Source organism: Hemiscyllium ocellatum, chromosome 15 (assembly GCF_020745735.1).
Source record: "Hemiscyllium ocellatum isolate sHemOce1 chromosome 15, sHemOce1.pat.X.cur, whole genome shotgun sequence".
Lineage (NCBI taxonomy): Eukaryota > Metazoa > Chordata > Chondrichthyes > Orectolobiformes > Hemiscylliidae > Hemiscyllium > Hemiscyllium ocellatum.
In genome coordinates this window covers 57,325,017-57,344,200 of record NC_083415.1, presented here as the reverse complement: position 1 = coordinate 57,344,200, position 19,184 = coordinate 57,325,017, and positions in this window count along the sequence as shown.

Sequence of the window (19,184 nt, the reverse complement as noted above, 5' to 3'; positions counted from 1 at the left end):
GTCCTTGGTGGAGTGGGAGGGGGAGTTGAAGTGTTGAGCCACAGGGTGGTTGGGTTGGTTGGTCCGGGTGTCCCAGAGGTGTTCTCTGAAACATTCCGCAAGTAAGCGGCCTGTCTCCCCAATATAGAGGAGGCCACATCGGGTGCAGCGAATGCAGTAAATGATGTCTGTGGAGGTGCAGGTGAATTTGTGGCGGATATGGAAGGATCCCTTGGGGCCTTGGAGGGAAGTAAGGGGGGAGGGGTGGGCGCAAGTTTTGCATTTCTTGCGGTTGCAGGGGAAGGTGCCGGGAGTGGAGGTTGGGTTGGTGGGGGGTGTGGACCTGACGAGGGAGTCATGGAGGGAGTGGTCTTTTCAGAATGCTGATAGGGGAGGGGTGAGAAATATATCCTTGGTTGTGGGGTCTGTTTGGAGGTGGCGGAAATGACGACGGATTATACGATGTATATGGAGATTGGTGGGGTGGTAGTTGAGGAACAGTGGGGTTCTGTCCTGGTGTCGATTTTAATAGATGCACCCTAGAAAGCATTCTATCCAGATACATCACATCTTGGTATGGCAACTATTATGCCCAGGACCGTGAGAAACTACAGAGTTGTGAACACAGTCCAGTCCATCGCACAACCCAACACTCCATTCTATCTACACTTCCTGCTGCCTCAGGAAGGCAGCCAACATCATCAAAGACCCTCCCGCCCCGTTTATAATTTCTTCCAACCTCTCCCGTTGGGCAGAAAATACAAAAGCTTAAACACACGTACCAACAGATTCAAGAACAGCTCCCTCCCCACTGTTATGAGATTTCTGAATGGATCTCTCAAAGTTTTAAATGTTAATGTTGATCTTGCTCTTTGTGCACATTCTCTGCAGCAGTAACATAGTATTCCTCGCTCTGTTCTATTAGATTAGATTAGATTAGATTACTTACAGTGTAGAAACAGGCCCTTCAGCCCAACAAGTCCACACCGATCCTCTGAAGACCAACCCACCCATACCCATTCCCCTACATTTACCTCTTCACCTAACACTACGGGCAATTTAGTGTGGCCAATTCACCTAACTTGCATGTTTTTGGACTGTGGGAGGAAACCGGTTACCCTAATGCACTTTGTATGGTATGATCTGCCTGTTAAACAAAACTTTTTACTGTACCTAGGTACATGTGACAATAGCTTAAAAATGTGTTGCTGGTTAAAGCACAGCAGGTCAGGCAGCATCCAAGGAACAGGAAATTCGACGTTTCGGGCTAGAGCCCTTCATCAGGCTCTGGCCCGAAACGTCGAATTTCCTGTTCCTTGGATGCTGCCTGACCTGCTGTGCTTTAACCAGCAACACATTCTTAAGCTCTGATCTCCAGCATCTGCAGACCTCACTTTTTACATGTGACAATAATAAATCAAATCAAAATCTAATCATTTACTATTCATGTGCACTGACAGCTATTACATGAGTAATATGCAGCTGCAACTTTTGAATTATCAGGCTGTTTCCATGCTGTACATCTCGATGACAGTATGTGTCAAAATATTCAATGCTGTGTTTGTGCCCTGTATTTGTTAAGGAATGCTCTTAGATCTGGTTCTAAGTACCCTGCCCAAAATAAAGCTGCAGGGAATAAAATTGAGCAGACATTGCAGAGTGTAGGGATAGACTCGATCACTTGAATAGCTACCTTACCTCTGTGCCATTATGGAGCTGAACCAGTCGGGGTTTTGTTCACAAAAGTATAATGTTTAGCAAATGGTGAAAACAACATCTTTTATTTTTAGACTGTGGAACTAAAGAATAGAAATACATTGCTTTAAACCAAGGAGATTGTATGAGGAGATTTTAAAGATTTAAATACCATGTTTACTGTGAGTCATTTATAATGTTATTTAAACCTTGAGCACCGAGGGTAAAAGCATACACTGTGGAGTGGATGAGTTCTGAACTAAGAGAGGAAGAATTGCTTGGCAACACCTTGATTAGCCCCTGACTAGATGACCATGGCTTGTGTGGGCCCAGCACAGCACAGAACAACCAAGAGAAAGCAACAAAATATCTTTCTCAAACACAAAAACAGAAGTTGCTGGAAAAGCTCAGCAGGTCTGACAGCGTCGGTGAGGATAAATCAGGGTTAACATTTCGGGTCCGATGACCCTTCCTCAGAACAGTAAATGTTTTCCTCTATGTCTCTCTTGCTCTCTCCAGTGTGGAAGAAATGTCCAGCAACTGTAAGCTGTCTTCCACTTACTTTTCTTTGCAAATCCCCTGATGAATGAGGACTAAAACATCTTCAAAGACACGGAAAGGGCCAATTCTCAATCAGCAAATGAAAGACAGCGTTGGTGCAAAACACCTCATCTCAAAGGAATTGAAGTGAAGAGAAACAAAGCAACTTGATGAATTCCCTGGTCCAGGCTGTTGCTATTGAACTGTGCTTTCCTGATTTTTTTTTTGTTTTTCTACTCTTAATGTCCATATTGATTTTAGAAAGGGTAGAGTTTAAGTTGCAGAGTCATACAATTCATGTTTTGTAATTGGCATTTTTGAAGACAATTTGCCCATAATAAAGCTAACTTATCCTGAGTTTTAGAAACCTGTTGTGTGTTTCTATTTCCAAAGCTGAATTTGTCCATCAGGTAAATTGAACAGTTTGACTAACCCTTTGACATTGATGACGATGTTGGGAATAATGGGTCTTACTATCCAGGAGACTACCCCCAGTGAGTCATGATAATAGGTACAATCACCCTTCATATCTCATGGGACCTGGATCTGCTGGTGTTAATACAGATATCACTGATCTACACAGTTGATTTTGCTTGAATAAATATTTTTAGTTCACCAAATGCACATGACAATACTCGTCCAGTAGGAAGAGTCAGCTCAGGGAGAGATACCAAGGGCAATGAATGGGGTCACTTGCAAGACACCATAAGTGCTGCTTCCTGAGTTGTTTGGTCATCTCATTGGGGAAATGAACCAAACAATTCTTTCTGGTTAGACTGCAACGCAGAAGTAGACTGTCAAATTGCTTCTGTCATTCAATAAGATCATGAGCCAATCTGTATCTTAAGCTACCTGGGCTGCATTATCCTTTCCTAAGCTTAGTTCTCAAAAAGGTCTTTCAGTTTTTATTTCAAATGAACTAATTCCCTTTTAAATGCAACTCCCTTTGAAAATTCCTACAGATTCTGGTTTCATCGATATTTTAGGTTTCCGACTTTGACACCTGTTATTCTAAATCTTTGGTCACCAGATGAAACAATTCCTTCTTCCTTGTGGTAACAGAGCCCCTTATATATTGGAGAGCTTTATTGGATCTCATGTAATCTTTTGTGTGAATGTACAAGAATTCAAAAAAGTCACAGGCATTAAAGCATATCAATCATGATGATGGTTTGAGTTTGGGCTCTGTACATCAGTAAGGGTTGAATAGGAAATTGAGTAGGATAACTGGTTTTGAATCAACTGAAGATCGGGGCTGGGGAGGAGACTGATATCAGAATGCAGTGAAACAGTGTTGTTGCAGGGGCTAGAGTTTTACTTGTTTGTGGGCCATGGGCATCACTGGCTAGACTAGCATCTGTTGACTATCCCTGAAATCCTTCATTTGCAAAGTTATAATTATCAATTAAACCCATATCTACCGAAACTTGCTGTGAGACCTCTTCTGGAGTACTGTGTCCTGTTCTGGTCGTCCTGTTGTAGAACAGATATTATTGAGCTGGAGGGAGTTCAGACTTACCAGGATATTGCTGGGAATGCAGGGTTTGAGTTATGAGGAGAGGCTGGATAGGCCGGGACCTTTTTCACTGGAGCGTAGGAGGTTGATGGGTGACCATATAGAGATATTTTTAACATTATGAGGGGTATAGATAGGGTGAATTGCAGATGTCTTTTTCCAAGTGTGGGGGACTTTAAGACAAGGGGTGAGAGAATAAAAAAGACATGAGGGGCTAGTGTTTTTACACAGAGAGTGGTTCGCATGTGGAATGAACTTCCAAAGGAAGGGGTGGATGTGGATACAGTGACAACATTTAAAAGGCATTTAGAAAAGTGCATGGATAAGAAATGTTTGGTGGGATATGGGCCAAGTGCAGACAGGTGGGACTAGTTGAGTTTGGGATTATAGTCAGCATGGACGGATTGGACCAAAGAGTCTGTTTCAGTGATGTATGACTCTATAAAAGAGACATATTTGGCCAAATGTTTCCATCTTGCACTGATCAGGACACATGCAAGAAAGCCAAATTTCAAATGATCACAGCAACTTATATTACAGGAGGAAAAGACTGTTGCTTGGTTGTCACATTAACTCTAATTGGCTGAGGCATTGCCATGGAGAAAGCAACAGGAAATTACAGGCTCCCCAAGATCCTGGGTAATTCAATTAAGTATCTCCTGCATTTTGAAGAAGAGTACTTCAAATATCTATCACCATTTGGACGGAGAAATGTTTTAAAGTTTTAGTTTAATTGAGGGGAATTGCAGATGAACCATTAGATATTGAACAAGCAGTCTGACAACTCAAAGCAATGGAGGGGTCAAGGAAGTGGTAGAGGGATAAAGCTAAGTGTCAGTAATGTACATATACTGGTGTTTTGATCGTGGCACTGGTCTAGTGATTGTTGGGTTCAGGTTAATGCCCTGCGGCATGTATTCATGTGAACTGGTGAAGCTAAAGAAATGGTCTTGGAGTTTCCAAGGAGGGAGGTCCTCAGGGAGGACAGGAAAGTATTGAAGGGAGGACAAGTGGAGTTGAGATAATGATTGAAGTTACCAAGGATAAGGAAGTCACTCAATGTTGAGACTGAGTGGAGGATAGAAGGAAAGATATCTCAGTCAGAAATTCAAAAAAGGTTTGAAGTTGCGGTGGGCAGGAGTACATCAATGATTGAAACAAAAAAGCTGGAATAAAATGAACAAATCAACAGAGGAAAATGTCCCAGAGGAGTAGGCAGAGTGACCAAGCTGTCTTTTAGGAGCTTGGATAGTGAAGGATAGGGGTGAGAAAGAAGGATAGCAAGAGAAAACAGAAGAAAAAGAAACATTTTGGTCAACGACAGAGAGTATACTCAGTGCCTAATTCTGAGTCATAAGAATTTAAATTACCAATGGCTTTATGCAAAGTAGACTCTTATCTGACTTTTGCACCATCATATTTAAATACATTATGCAAAGTTCATCAACCAATATGTTGCAACACCTTGTTACCTGCAACTCAATAAAAAAACCTCAGACAGTTGATGCAAATAATGAAAAGGTTAACTGCCTTATGGATAGAACTAAAACCCATTCTTCAGTCTGTGTGAGTGTGCAATTTCTTTATTGTAGAATGGGCTGCTTTATCTGAATTGAACAAAAACCTTTTACTGATAAATAAACCGAAGAACTTTTATTCAAAGAGGAGTTGACTCAGGTAGATATGTGCTCTTTTGGAGGCAAATCAGTTTGTGCCACCACACCTCTGGCTGAGCAGTGGAGCAGGGTGTGAAAATATTGGCTTCACATTCTATCAGGTCGGTAAAAACAATGACTGCAGATGCTGGAAACCAGATTCTGGATCAGTGGTGCTGGAAAAGCACAGCAGTTCAGGCAGCATCCAACGAGCAGCGAAATCGACGTTTCGGGCAAAAGCCCTTCATCAGGAATAAAGGCAGTGAGCCGGAGGCATGGAGAGATAAGCTAGGGGAGGGTGGGGGTGGGGAGAGAGTAGCATAGAGTACAATGGGTGAGTGGGGCAGGAGATGAAGGTGATAGGTCAGGGAGGAGGGGGTGAAGTGGATAGATGGAAAAGGAGCTAAGCAGGTCGGACAAGTCCGGACAAGTCATGGGGACAGTGCTAAGCTGGAAGTATGAAACGAGGATGAGGTGGGGGAAGGGGAAATGAGGAAGCTGTTGAAGTCCACATTGATGCCCTGGGGTTGAAGTGTTCCGAGGCGGAAGATGAGGCGTTCTTCCTCCAGGCGTCTGGTGGTGAGGGAGTGGCGGTGAAGAAGGCCCAGGACCTCCATGTCCTCGGCAGAGTGGGAGGGGGAGTTGAAATGTTGGGCCACGGGGCGGTGTGGTTGATTGGTGCGGGTATCTCGGAGATGTTCCCTAAAGCGCTCTGCTAGGAGGCGCCCAGTCTCCCCAGTGTAGAGGAGACCGCATCGGAGCAATGGATACAATAAATGATATTGGTGGATGTGCAGGTAAAACATTGATGGATGTGGAAGGCTCCTTTAGGGCCTTGGATAGAGGTGAGGGAGGAGGTGTGGGCACAGGTTTTACAGTTCCTGGGGTGGCAGGGGAAAGTGCCAGGATGGGAGGGTGGGTTGTAGGGGGGGGCGTGGACCTGACCAGGTAGTCAAGGAGGGAATGGTCTTTGCGGAAGGCGGAAAGGGGTGGGGAGGGAAATATATTCCTGGTGGTGGGGTCCGTTTGGAGGTGGCGGAAATGTCGCTGGATGATTTGGTTTATGCGAAGGTTGGTAGGGTGGAAGGTGAGCATCAGGGGCGTTCTGTCCTTGTTATGGTTGGAGGGGCGTGGTCTGAGGGCGAAGGTGCGGGATGTGGACGAGAGGCGTTGGAGGGCATCTTTAACCACATGGGAAGGGAAATTGTGGTCTCTAAAGCAGGAGGCCATCTGGTGAGTTCTATGGTGGAACTGGTCCTCCTGGGAGCAGATAAGGTGGAGGCGGAGGAATTGGGAATACGGGATGTCATTTTTGCAAGAGATAGGGTGGGAAGAGGTGTAATCCAGGTAGCTGTGGGAGTCGGTGGGTTTGTAAAATATATCAGTGTCAAGTCGGTCGTCATTAATGGAGATGGAGAGGTCCAGGAAGGGGAGGGAGGTGTCAGAGATGGTCCAGGTAAATTTAAGGTCAGGGTGGAATGTGTTGGTGAAGTTGATGAATTGCTCAATCTCCTTGCGGGAGCACGAGGTGGCGCCAATGCAGTTATCAATGTAGCGGAGGAAGAGGTGGGGAGTGGTGCCGGTGTAATTACGGAAGATCAACTGTTCTACGTAGCCAACAAAGAGACAGGCATAGCTGGGGCCCATACGTGTGCCCATGGCTATCCCTTTGGTCTGGAGGAAGTGGGAGGATTCAAAGGAGAAATTGTTAAGGGTAAGGACCAGTTTGGCCAAATGAATGAGAGTGTAGGTGGTACTGTAGGGGACATCTGCAGAGGAAAAAATGGAGGGCTTGGAGGCCCTGGTCATGGTGGATGGAGGTGTAGAAGGATTGGATATCCATGGTGAAGATGAGGCGTTGGAGGCCGGGGAAACGGAAGTCTTGGAGGAGGTGGAGGGCTCGAACGTATGTGGGGAGTTCCTGGACTAGGGGGGATAGGACAGTGTCGAGGTAGGTAGAGATGAGTTCAGTGGGGCAGGAGCATGCTGAGACAATGGGTCGGCCAGGGTGGTCAGGCTCGTGGATGTTGGGAAGGAGGTAGAACCGGGCAGTGCAGGGTTCCTGGACTATGAAGTTGGAAGCTGTGGGTGGGAGATCTCCTGAGGTGATGAGGTTCTGTATGGTCAGGGAGATGATGGTTTGGTGATGGGGGGGTGGGGTCATGGTCAAGGGGGCAGTAGGAAGAGGTGTCCTTGAGTTGGTGTTTGGCTTCAGCGGTGTAGAGGTCAGTGCGCCAGACTACCACTGCGCCCCCTTTATCCACTGGCTTAATGGTGAGGTTAGGATTGGAGCAGAGGGATTGGAGGGCTGCGTGTTGTGAGGGTGAGAGGTTAGAGTGGGGGAGGGGGGTAGACAGGTTGAGGCGGTTAATGTCCCGGCAGCAGTTGGAAATGAAGAGGTCAAGGGCAGATAATAGGCCAGCGTGGGGTGTCCAGGTGGATGCAGTGTGTTGGAGGTGGGCGAACGGGTCCTCGGAAGGTGGGCGGGAGTCCTGATTGTGAAAGTAAGCTCGGAGGTGGAGGCGACGGAAGAATTGTTCGACGTCACGGCGTGTATTAAATTCATTGATGCGTGGACGGAGGGGGATGAAGGTGTGTCCTTTGCTGAGGACTGATCGTTCGTCCTCAGTGAGGGGGAGGTCTGGAGGGATGGTGAAAACTCGGCAGGGCTGGGAGCTGGGATCTGGTGTGGGTGTGGAGCTGGGAGTGGGGTCGGAGCCGGTACCTGGAGTGGGTGTGATGGTGGGGGGAATGGGGGTGGAGTCATGAGTAGGGATGGTGTTCCCCTCAGGGTTCTGGGGGTGGTGTTAGTGACAGAGAGGTCTGTGGGGGGGCATGTCAGCAGAATGCAGGTGAGTGGCGCTGGTGGGGGTGGAAGTGGTGGCAGACACAGCAGTGGGGGTGGCGGAAGCCACTGAGTGTGTGGCATCAGCGATGATGTGAGGGGCGGAAGTGGCTGTGGGAGTGGCCATGATGAGGGCGGAAGTGACATCATCAATCAGCATGGGGGTGGTAGCTGCATCAGTCACATGGCTAATGGCGTTTCCGAGGCCAGGGGAATCTTCCGGAATGTTTGAGGAGCGCTGGTTATGGAGGTGGGTGGATAAAAGTTTGTTGTACTTACAGTTTTTGACGTTTGAGATGGAGTTGAAATACTGTTTGTTGAGAGTATGAATTCTCCTGAGGATGTAGCACAGAGTGGGTCACATTCTATCAGTTGGGTAGTTGCCTAACTCACTGATTCTCTTCCAGCTTCTTGCTGTTTACATTTTCTTGCTATTCTGCCCTATAGAATCAGAGAATAGAACCCCCACAGTGCGGAAACAGGCCCTTCGGCCCAACAAGTCCACACCGACCTTCCAAAGAGTAACCCAGCCAGACGCATTCCCCTCCCCTATTATCCTACATTTACCCAATTAATGCTCCTAATCTACACATCCCTGAACACCACTGGCAATTTGGCGTAGTCAATTCACCTAACCTGCACATCATTGGATTGTGGAGGAAACCAGAGCACCTGGAGGAAATCCACACAGACACAGGGAGAATGTGCAAACTCCACACAGACAGGTGCCCACTGGTGGAATCAAACTGGTGTCCCTGGCGCTATGAGGTAGCAGTGCTAACACTGAGCCACTCTGCCACCCATGCTACACCATGATATCCTCTGCCTATCTCTTTCTTCACTCTGCATTTATGTCCAGTTACAAACGGCTGCTGGGAACTGTTGTTCCATGTATTCTAGATTAGATTACTTACAATGTGGAAACAGGCCCTTCGGCCCAACAAGTCCACACCGACCCGCCGAAGCGCAACCCACCCATACCCTTATATTTACCCCTTACCTAACACTACGGACAATTTAGCATGGCCAATTCACCTGACCCGCACATCTTTGGACTGTGGGAGGAAACCGGAGCACCCGGAGGAAACCCACGCAGACACGGGGAGAACGTGCAAACTCCACACAGTCTGTCGCCTGAGTCGGGAATTGAACCCGGGTCTCAGGCGCTGTGAGGCAGCAGTGCTAACCACTGTGCCACCGTGCCGCCCGTTAGTGCTACCCACTCAGCACAATTCTACAACGGTAGACACTCCCAGTAATGTACCGATTGTTCAGAAACTCCAATCCAGTCAGTAATTCTAATTCAATATATTTCAGTTCTTGCCAATCCCCCGTACTTTTTTCCCATTCTTCACAACCTCTTAGCCAACCTTTTCCAATATCACAGTCTTTGCTACTTTCCTGTTGCTCTGATCTCTTTTCCCACCCGTTTCTTTGCCTTTTGGCCTCTTTCCTCTCTCTCTCTCTCTCTCTCCAACTGTCTCCCTCTGTCTTTCTTCCTTCCCCTCATAGAGTCATTCAGTGTGGAAACACACCCTGCAGTCCAAGCACCAGTCCATGCTGAACGTAATCCCAAACTAAACTAGTCCCACCTGCCTGCTTCGGGCCCACATCCCTCCAAACCTTTCCTATTCATGTACTTATCAAATGTCTTTTAGATGTTGTAAGTGTGCCCACATCCTTCCTCAGGAAGTTCAGTCCACACGCGAACCACCATCTGTGTAAAGAAAATTGCTCCTCATGTCTTTTTTAAGTCTCTCTCCTCTCACAGTAGAAATGTGGCCTCTAGTCTTGCCTTATCCCCATTTCTCTCTCTCTTTTTTCTGTCTCCGCATCACCTATCCCACTTGACCAATCTCACCGCCCTTCCCACTCTCCCTCACCATCAATCTTTCTTTCCATTTCCCCTATGGCCTCCAGCTCTGCTACTGGTCCCAAATCTCCTCCAAGGGACTTCTTTAGTACAGAAGGCAGCAGGTCATATACGAAAATGCAAAACGTGGAATTTGAAACTCTCAGCAACAACACGCATTTATAGAATAACCCATCCCAGTAATCAATATAATTGAGACCCAGACACACAAGTAGATATTAGGACAGATGAGCAAAAGCTTGATCAAAGATGTAGAGTTTGAGGGGTACATTTTAGGAGGGGAGGCAGAGAAAATTAGGGAAGGAAGGCACAGTTATCAATAATGCAGCTTAAAGACAGGATATGCAAAATGGGAACTAAGTACTGGGATTTAAATACAGTGCTCTTTATACAGCCCCTCCATGTTCTAAAACTTGAGCTCATGCCTTGTCTTATTAGTAGGTTTGAGAATCTAGTGAGAGCAAGTTTAATACTTTTTGTTTAAAAGTGTAAGATCTTTTCTAGATTAGATTCCCTACAGCATGGAAACAGGCCCTTTGGCCCAACCTGTAATCCACCCAGACGTACTTCCCTCAGACTAAAGCACCTAACACTATGGGCAATTTAGCACAGCCAATTTACCTGACCTGCACATCTTTCTGACTGTGGGAGAAAACCCATGCAGACACAGGGAGAATGTGGAAACTCTACACAAACAGTCACCCAAGACTGGAATTGGAATTGAACCTGGGACCCTAGCACTGGGAGGCAGCAGTGCTAACCACTGAGCCACCATGCCATCATAGAGTTTGTGCTGCCACTGTCAAAATGAGGTGCTACCATTAAAAATGGTCAAGATTTGGAGACCCTGGCATTGGACTGGGGTGTACAAAGTTAAAAATCACACAACACTAGATTATAGTCCAACAGGTTTAATTGGAAGCACTAGCTTTCGGAGCGCCGCTCCTTCATCAGGTGGTTGTGGATTAAAATTTAAAATGGTGGAGGTGATCTAGTTGCAAATGCACAGATGAACCCCCAACACAGTTCCAAAAGCAAACAAAAGGAACAAGGAGAGAGTCTTAACAGGCATTTTACAGAACTGCAGTTGTAAACAATCATTAATCCTGTAAGGAGATGCATTCACGTTCAAGCAGAAGTTATTACTTGTTCCTGAAATTTCAGATACAAGCCTTTTTAAGGCTAGCCCTGTATTATTAATAATAGGCTGATAATGACCAGACATTTTTGCATTATGGATCTTAACCAGAACTCGCCTAGGAACCCTCCAACCACAACGGATGAACTCACATTTCTCCAGTTTCCTCATTTCCCCTCCCCCCCACCTTGTCTCAGTCCCAACCCTCGAGCTCAGCACCACCTTCCTAATCTGCAATCTTCTTCCTGACCACTCCGGCCTATCACCCTCACCTTAACCTGCTTCCACCTATTGCATTTCCAATGCCCCGCCCCCAAGTCCCTCCTCCCTACCTTTTATCTTAGCCTGTTTGGCACACCTTCCTCATTCCTGAAGAAGGGCTCATGCCCGAAACATCAATTCTCCTGCTCCTTGGATGCTGCCTGACCTGCTGCGCTTTTCCAACACATTTTCAGCTCTGATCTTCAGCATCTGCAGTCCTCACTTTCTCCTCCTTAATCAGAATGAGCAACAATCCTGGTGACTGAAGTCTCCTTTACCATGGAGGATTTTTTTAAAAATAAAGAAATCATACCAGGCTAGCTCTCTCACTAGAGAGACACACACACCACACAGACTGGTGGTGGTTTAATCCAAGGTGTCATCACACTTCATGCAAGAGGTGAGGTTGAGAAGGACACTGTTTCACAGTAATCTCAACTGGTTTGGAAATTCACCTTGTGCTGTTGGACAGCACATGCCAGCCATCCAGCCAACTGAGCTAACCCTGTGTATCAACTCCAAAGCAACATTCAATTTTATGTATGCATGCTCATTGCTCCACCTAGTGGTGGTAGTGGCCACACATGCAGTCTTTCTGTTAAAGACCGTATTGTCGTGCTGGTGTTGAGGGTATCAGGCAGTCATTGGTTTATGCTTAAATATTCTCCGACATTAGGTGCACTCTCACTTCCTTTTGCCTTCCATTATGTCCCCATTTTGATCAAAGGATGAGATGTGGTTAAAGCATCGTGTGATTTTCTCTGCATGAGAAATGTCAGAAGCCAGTTTGATCAATCCTGTGGCAACCTCGACTCTTAAAAAGAACTTTTTCCACTTTCTCTTTGTAGTCACGGTAACCTCACACAACCATTATAAATGCAGAGACCTGTGGTACAATTTGCGTCAGCGAGTCTGTTCTTATGCAGTTCTAAGTTTAATTACTGCACCAGCTAACCTAACTTGCTCAGGACAGTTTATTCAGCAAAGATACACTTTCGATACAGGCTGTGTTAATTGCACTGATTAACCTTAATGTTGACTTCATGGTACCCTATCACTTTTTGTCCATTACCTCTGAAAACCTACAATCAGTATTTAACCAAAATGCTTTCTTTGACACTCAGAAGTAAATTGAAATGAGATGCCATAAGGACAGCGATGTAATTTTGATTGTTTACTGAGCATAGCAAACACTGCAGAGACCTTTGTTCAGTAAGACCAGGCAGTCAACCTGTCAGTTTAGTTGAAAACATACCAATCTATGTAGGGTCATGAAAAGCAAGAATGCTTCTATGCTTCACGCAGATGAAAATCTGGTCGCTTGTTTGTCATCTCAAGTTCCAATGCCAACCATCTGACCGCTGGAGCTCTCTCATTACCCCTTCTTTGGGTTACTTTGACTAATAGCCTCTAAGCTGTGCATTTCTCATGACTGCGGATTTGATGCTGGCAACCCATTTGGGGTGAGCAGTTGGCAAGTGGCATGTTTATTGCACAGGTTCTCCTTCCCTGGGTCTGAACTGATACCATGGGACTTCAGGTCCCTACTTTGATAGGAAGCAGTGCAAACATTTCAGCAAAGAGTTTACTCAGGCTTTCATCTTAACAGACACCAAGGAGGCACAATACACCCAAACAAGGACAGGTCAGGAATGAAGAAAAAGTCAGATATCCTCATACTTCCACACATTATTTATTACTTACATAACAACAATTCACCCACATGAGTACAATAATATTCTAAAGAATTCACCAATTCAAACATGTTTATGAGAAAGGAAAACCATCCACAATATTTAAAAGTCACTTACAATATTCCCTTTCACAATACTCTCATTACATTCTTGTAGTTGATCGTCTTTTTGTTGCATTTAATTTGAATTTCTCTCTCTGCTCACATGAGCTGATATATCCTCAGAATGTTAACTTTTCAGTCTCGTTCTCTAGCTTGGGAGTCTTGTCTGGCGACACCACATATTGAACATTCCGGAATACACTGACTGAATTTAATTGTCAAAAAATAGCGCCCAGACATTAAATATGCACTGCCAGAGCACAAAGTCAGAATGCAACCCTGTTTAATTACCTCAAAGGGAGGCAGAGGTATGGTGGCAAAATCGCTGGACTAGTGATCCAGAACCCCTGGCTAATGCTTTCCAGACTTGGGTTCAAACCCTACCACGGCAGATGATGAAATTTGATTTCAATAAAATTCTGGAATGAAAAGCCAACTGATGACCATGTAACCATTACCATAAAACACCCTTCTGACTGACTAATGCCTTTTAAGGAAGGAATCTGCCATCCATACCTGGTCTGGTGTATGTGGGACTCCAGATCCACAACAATATTTAGAATGCTTTCTAGCCAGTCACTCAGTTGTATCACACTGCTACAAAGTCTAAATAAAGGATCGAAACTGAATGGCACTGATCTAGGTCCCGGAAATTAGTGGAAAACTCAGCCCTGTCTACCCTGTAAAGTCCTCCTTAACAACACCTGAAGGCTTGTGTCAAAATTGGGAGAGTAGTCTCACAGCTTAGTTAAGCAATAGCCTGCCCATAGCTACACTCATTGAATTGTACCCTACAGGAAATACCTTTGATGACATCATCACCACCTCCAGTCCCTGTCTTCAGCTTATATGTCACCATCTCCTGACTGCCATTAGTCTGAAGAAGGTACTCTGGAATCAAAACATTAACTCTGCTTTCTCTCCACAAATGATGCCAGACCTGCTGAGTTTCTCCAGCAACTTCTGTTTTTATTTCAGATTTCCAGCACCCACAATTCTTTGTTTTATTTAAGCCGGGGAATCAACCCTGGTTCAATGAAGAGTGTGGGACGGCATGCCAGAAACAGCACCGGGCATACCTAAAAATGAGGTGTTAACCTGGTGAAGTTACAACACAAGAAGAGCTGTGAAACAGTGAAAGAAGCAAGGAAAAGACGTGGTTAAGCAATATCACTACAAGTGGATCAGATGTTAAGTTCTGCAGTCTTGCCACATCCAACTGTGGGTGGGAGTGAACAAATAACTCACTGAAGAAGTAGTTTGTGTTCTTCACTGATAGTGGAGCCACTTCTATCAGTGCAAAAGACAAGGTGGAAGCATTTGCACCCATCTGCAGTCACAAGTGCCAAGTTGGTGATCCATCTCAACCTCTTCCAGTAGTTCCCAGCAGATTTTTAACTAATGCGATTCACTCTACGTGCCATCAAGAAATGGCGTGAGGTACCGGACTCTGCAAAGGAACATGGTCCTGACACATTCCAGCCATAGTACTGAAGATATATGCTCCAGACCTTGCTGCACATCAAACCAAACTGTTCCAGTACAACACTGGTAACTACCTGACAACATTTCCCAGGTATGCCTTATACACAAATAAGGCAGGACAAATCCAAACAGGCTAGTTTTCACCCTATTAGTCTACACTGGATCATTAGTAAAGTGATGGAAGGTGTCATCAACAGTACTAGAGAGTGACACTTGTAACCTACTCAGAGATGCACAGTTTGGGTTGTGCCAAGGTCACTTGGCACCTGACCTCGTTACAGCTTGGTCAAAACCGGGAAAACAGAGCTGAACTCCAGACATGAAGAAGACTGCCTTTCACATTGATATTTCATTTGACCAAGTATGGCATCAAGCAATCCTATCAAAACTGAAATCAATGGTAATCAGGGGCAAGCTCGCTACTGGTCATACCCGGCAGGAAGGAAGATGGTTGTTGGAGGTCAGTCATCTCATCCACAGAGCATCTCTGCAGGAGTCCCTCAGGGTAGTATACTAAACCTAACCATCTTCAGCCCCTTCATCAATGACCTTCCCTCCATCATAAAGTCAGAAGTGGGGATGTTTGCTGATGATTGTACAATGTTGGACCATTTGCATTTCCTCAGATATTGAAGCAGCCTCTGTCCAAATGCAATTTGCAGGGCCATATCCAGGTTTAGGCTGAAAAGAAGCAAGTAACATTCATGCCAAACAAATGCCAAGCAATGGTCATCATCAACAAGAGAGATTCTAATAATCATCGCATGGCATTCAATAGCTTTACCATCACTGAATCCTCCACTGTCAATATCCTGGAGATTACCAGTGACCAGAAACTGAACTGGACTAGCTTACTAGATATTGTGGCTACAAGAGCAGGTCGGAGGATAGGAATCCTGCAGCGAGTAACTCACCTCCTGACTCGTCAAAGCATGTCAGATGCTGGAAATCTGAAACAAAAACAGAAATTGCTGGGGAAACTCAGTGGGTCTGGCTGCATCTGTGGAGAGAGCCACAATCTGTTCAGAAGAAGGGCACTGGACCTGAATGATTAACTCTGCTTTCTTCCCAAAGATGCTACCAGACCTGCTGAGTTTCACCAACTATTTCTGTTTTTGTAATGAATCTTTTTGCATTCTACAAAATAAAGAACCATCCACAAGGCACAAGTCAGGAGTGTGATGGAATACTCCCCACTTGCCTGGATGGGTGCAGCTTCGAGAACACTCAAGAAGCTTGATGCCATTCAGGGCAAATCAGCCCCTGCTTGATAGGCACCACATCCACGAACATTCACTCCCTTCACTGTACAGCAGTACATACCATTTGCAAGATGCACTTTGCCAAGGCTCCTCCAACAGTACCTTCCAAACTTATGACCTCTATCATTTAGAAAGTCTAGGGCAGGAGATACATGTTCCCCTCCAAGCATTCTCAAAGATCCATCTCACCCTGGCAATGTTTTTCTACAACCTCTGCCACTGGGGGGAAGGTACAGAAGCCTGAACACATGCACCAGCTGGTTTCAAAACAGTTTCTATCCTACTGTTGGACTCACAAACTCTTAACATTCGCCTGCACCTGTGTTTTTGTTTTTGCCACCATTTACCTATTATTTACATATCTATGTGACTTAACTCTGTGATCTGCCTGTAATGCAAACAAGACAAAGCTTCTCACTGTGCCTCGGTACGTGTGACAATAAATTCAATTCAATGCAATTCAAGCCACTCACCATCCTGACTTGGAAATATATCGCCATTCCTTCAGTGTCATTGGATAAAAATCCTGGAATTCCCTCCCTAAGGGCTTTAAGGATCTACCTGGAGCACATGGACTATAGCGTTTGAAGAAGGCAGTTCACCATCACCTTTTCAACGGCCACTCTGGGCAGGGAATACATGCTAGCCCAGCCAGCCACACCCACGTCCTGTGAACAAAAATATTTGTGACAACTCCACTTCTTCAGTGGGAGCCTTTGATCAGATTAGATTCCCTACAGTGTGGAAACAGGCCCTTTGGCCCAACAAGTCCACACCAACACTCCAAAGAGTAACCCACCCAGACCCATTCCCCTACCCTATGTTTGCCCCTGCCTAATGCACCAAACACTACAGACAATTTAGCATAGCTAATTCACCCAACCTGCACATCTTTGGATTGTGGCAGGAAACCGGAGCAAACCCACACAGACACGGGGAGAATGTGCAAACTCACAACAGTCACCCAAGGTGGGAATTGAACCCAGGTCCCTGGTGCTGTGTGGCAGCAGTGCTAACCACAGACCCACTGTGCCATCCTATACATTGCTTGCTTACATACTGGAGTGAAAGTTGGTGTATTATAAAGGAAACGGTGCGAATATAGGAACAGAAAGTCTGTCCCATAGCCTGTTCCACTTCTATTAAAGTTTGTAAAATCCTGAACAATCCTGACAAGGTGGACGTAGGAAGGATGCTTCCTCTTGTGGGTGGGTCCAGAACTGCAGTACTGAGATAATCATAGAATCCCTACAGTATGGAAGCAGGCCATTCAGCCCATTGAGTCCATACCAACTTTTTGAAGAGCATCCCATCCAGACTTACCTCATCCCTGTAACCCTACATTCCCATGGCCAATCCACCTAACTTGCACATCTTTGGACTGTGGGAGGAAACCAGAGCACCTAGAGGAAACCCACGCAGACACAAGGAGAATGTGCAAACTCTACACAGTCACCCGGGGGTGGAATTGAACCGGGGTTCCTGGTGCAGTGAGGCTGCAGTGCTAACCACTGAGCCAGAAGGACAAATACTTTCCTCTCAGAGGGTTATAGAGTTATAGAGTCAAACAGCATGGAAACAGCCCCTTCGGGGCTACCAGTCCATCAATATCATCATTATTGATGATATCTCTGACTGGCTGTGGTGGTATCCCCCTCACAGAAAGAAAGGAAGAGACAGCAATTTCAGAGAATCTCCCCCCCTTTAGGGTTACTACTTCACTGGAACATTCCCAATTTAATGCTACTTTGTTCTGGTGGGCAGTGAAAGCAACAAACACTCTGGGAGATTCTCCCAAAAACACTTGTCTTTCATTGCATTTTTCAGCACCTGGCTTCAAGACTAGATTATAGACTGAGTTCTATCCAACTGCATTTTTAAAGAATTCATTCAGGAAACCTTGTTAAAACAACATTTATTACCCATCCCTAAGTACTCAGAGGGCAGTTAAGAGGCATCCACATTGCTATGGGTCTGGGGTTTCCCTCCCCTAAGGGCACTAATGAACCAGACAGATTTCTTTTTAAAAGTAACAATCAGTCAGTGATTACATGATCACCATTAGACCAGTTTTTTAAATTCCTGAATTCAAATTTCACATTTGGCAACAGTGGGATTTGAACCCATATTCCCAGAACGTCAGTCTGAGCTTCTGGATGACTAGTTCAGTGCCTTAACAGTCCCTCTTACATCGATTAATCTCCACCATGTTTTAACTAAAATATACATTAAAGGAGGGGTATTTCCCCTCAAAGCTTACTGGCAACAGCAATTTATGGAGCACCCATAGTAAAACACCCCAAGGTGCTTTGCAGGACCATAATCAAACACAATTTGACACCAAGCTGTGTCAGTTGATATTCAGATAGGTGATTAAAAGTTTGGTCGAGGAGTCAGGTTTTAAGGAGAGTCTGAAAGGTGGCAAAGCAGAGAGGCAATGAGAATTTGGGTAGGGCTTCCAGTAGGAGCTTGGCAGTTGAAGTCATGATTGGCAACGGTGGAATTCCAAAGATTGGCGAAGCATGAGAAGCAGGAATTGGTGCAGTGCAGAGAACATGGAGGTTTGCAGAGCTGGAGGAGCTTACAGTGACAGTGAGAGAGATCGTGGAAGGTTTGGTGTAAAAATTCTCATCCTTATTTACAAGGCGTTTTTGAGGCTGGAGCCAATATAGGTCAAAGGGCAAAGGGTTGGAGTGAATGTAGATCAGAGCCAATGGAGATCAAAAGATAAAGGGTTGTATCCAGTGTAGTCAGATGGTAAAGGTGAGAGCCAGTGTAGGTCAGAGGGTGAAGTGCTGGATCCAGTGTAGCTGAGGAGACAAACAGCAGATCCAGTACAGGACAGAGTGTAAAGGGCAAGATCCAGTATAGGTCAGAGAATAAAGAGCCAGATCCACTGTAGGTCAGAGGGTAAAGGGCAGGACCCAGTACAGATCAGAGGGTAAAGAGCCAGATCCAGTGTGGGTCAGCGAGCAGAAGGCTAATGGTAAATGGGACTTCACATATGTTAGGATACAGCAACAATTAAGGAAGAAATGTGCACCAACATATCACAAAGAGCTTCTATGTGATTCAAAGTAACTTAGAGACAAATCTTATTCAGACCTGACCTGCACAGCAGTTACTAACTCACAGAATTC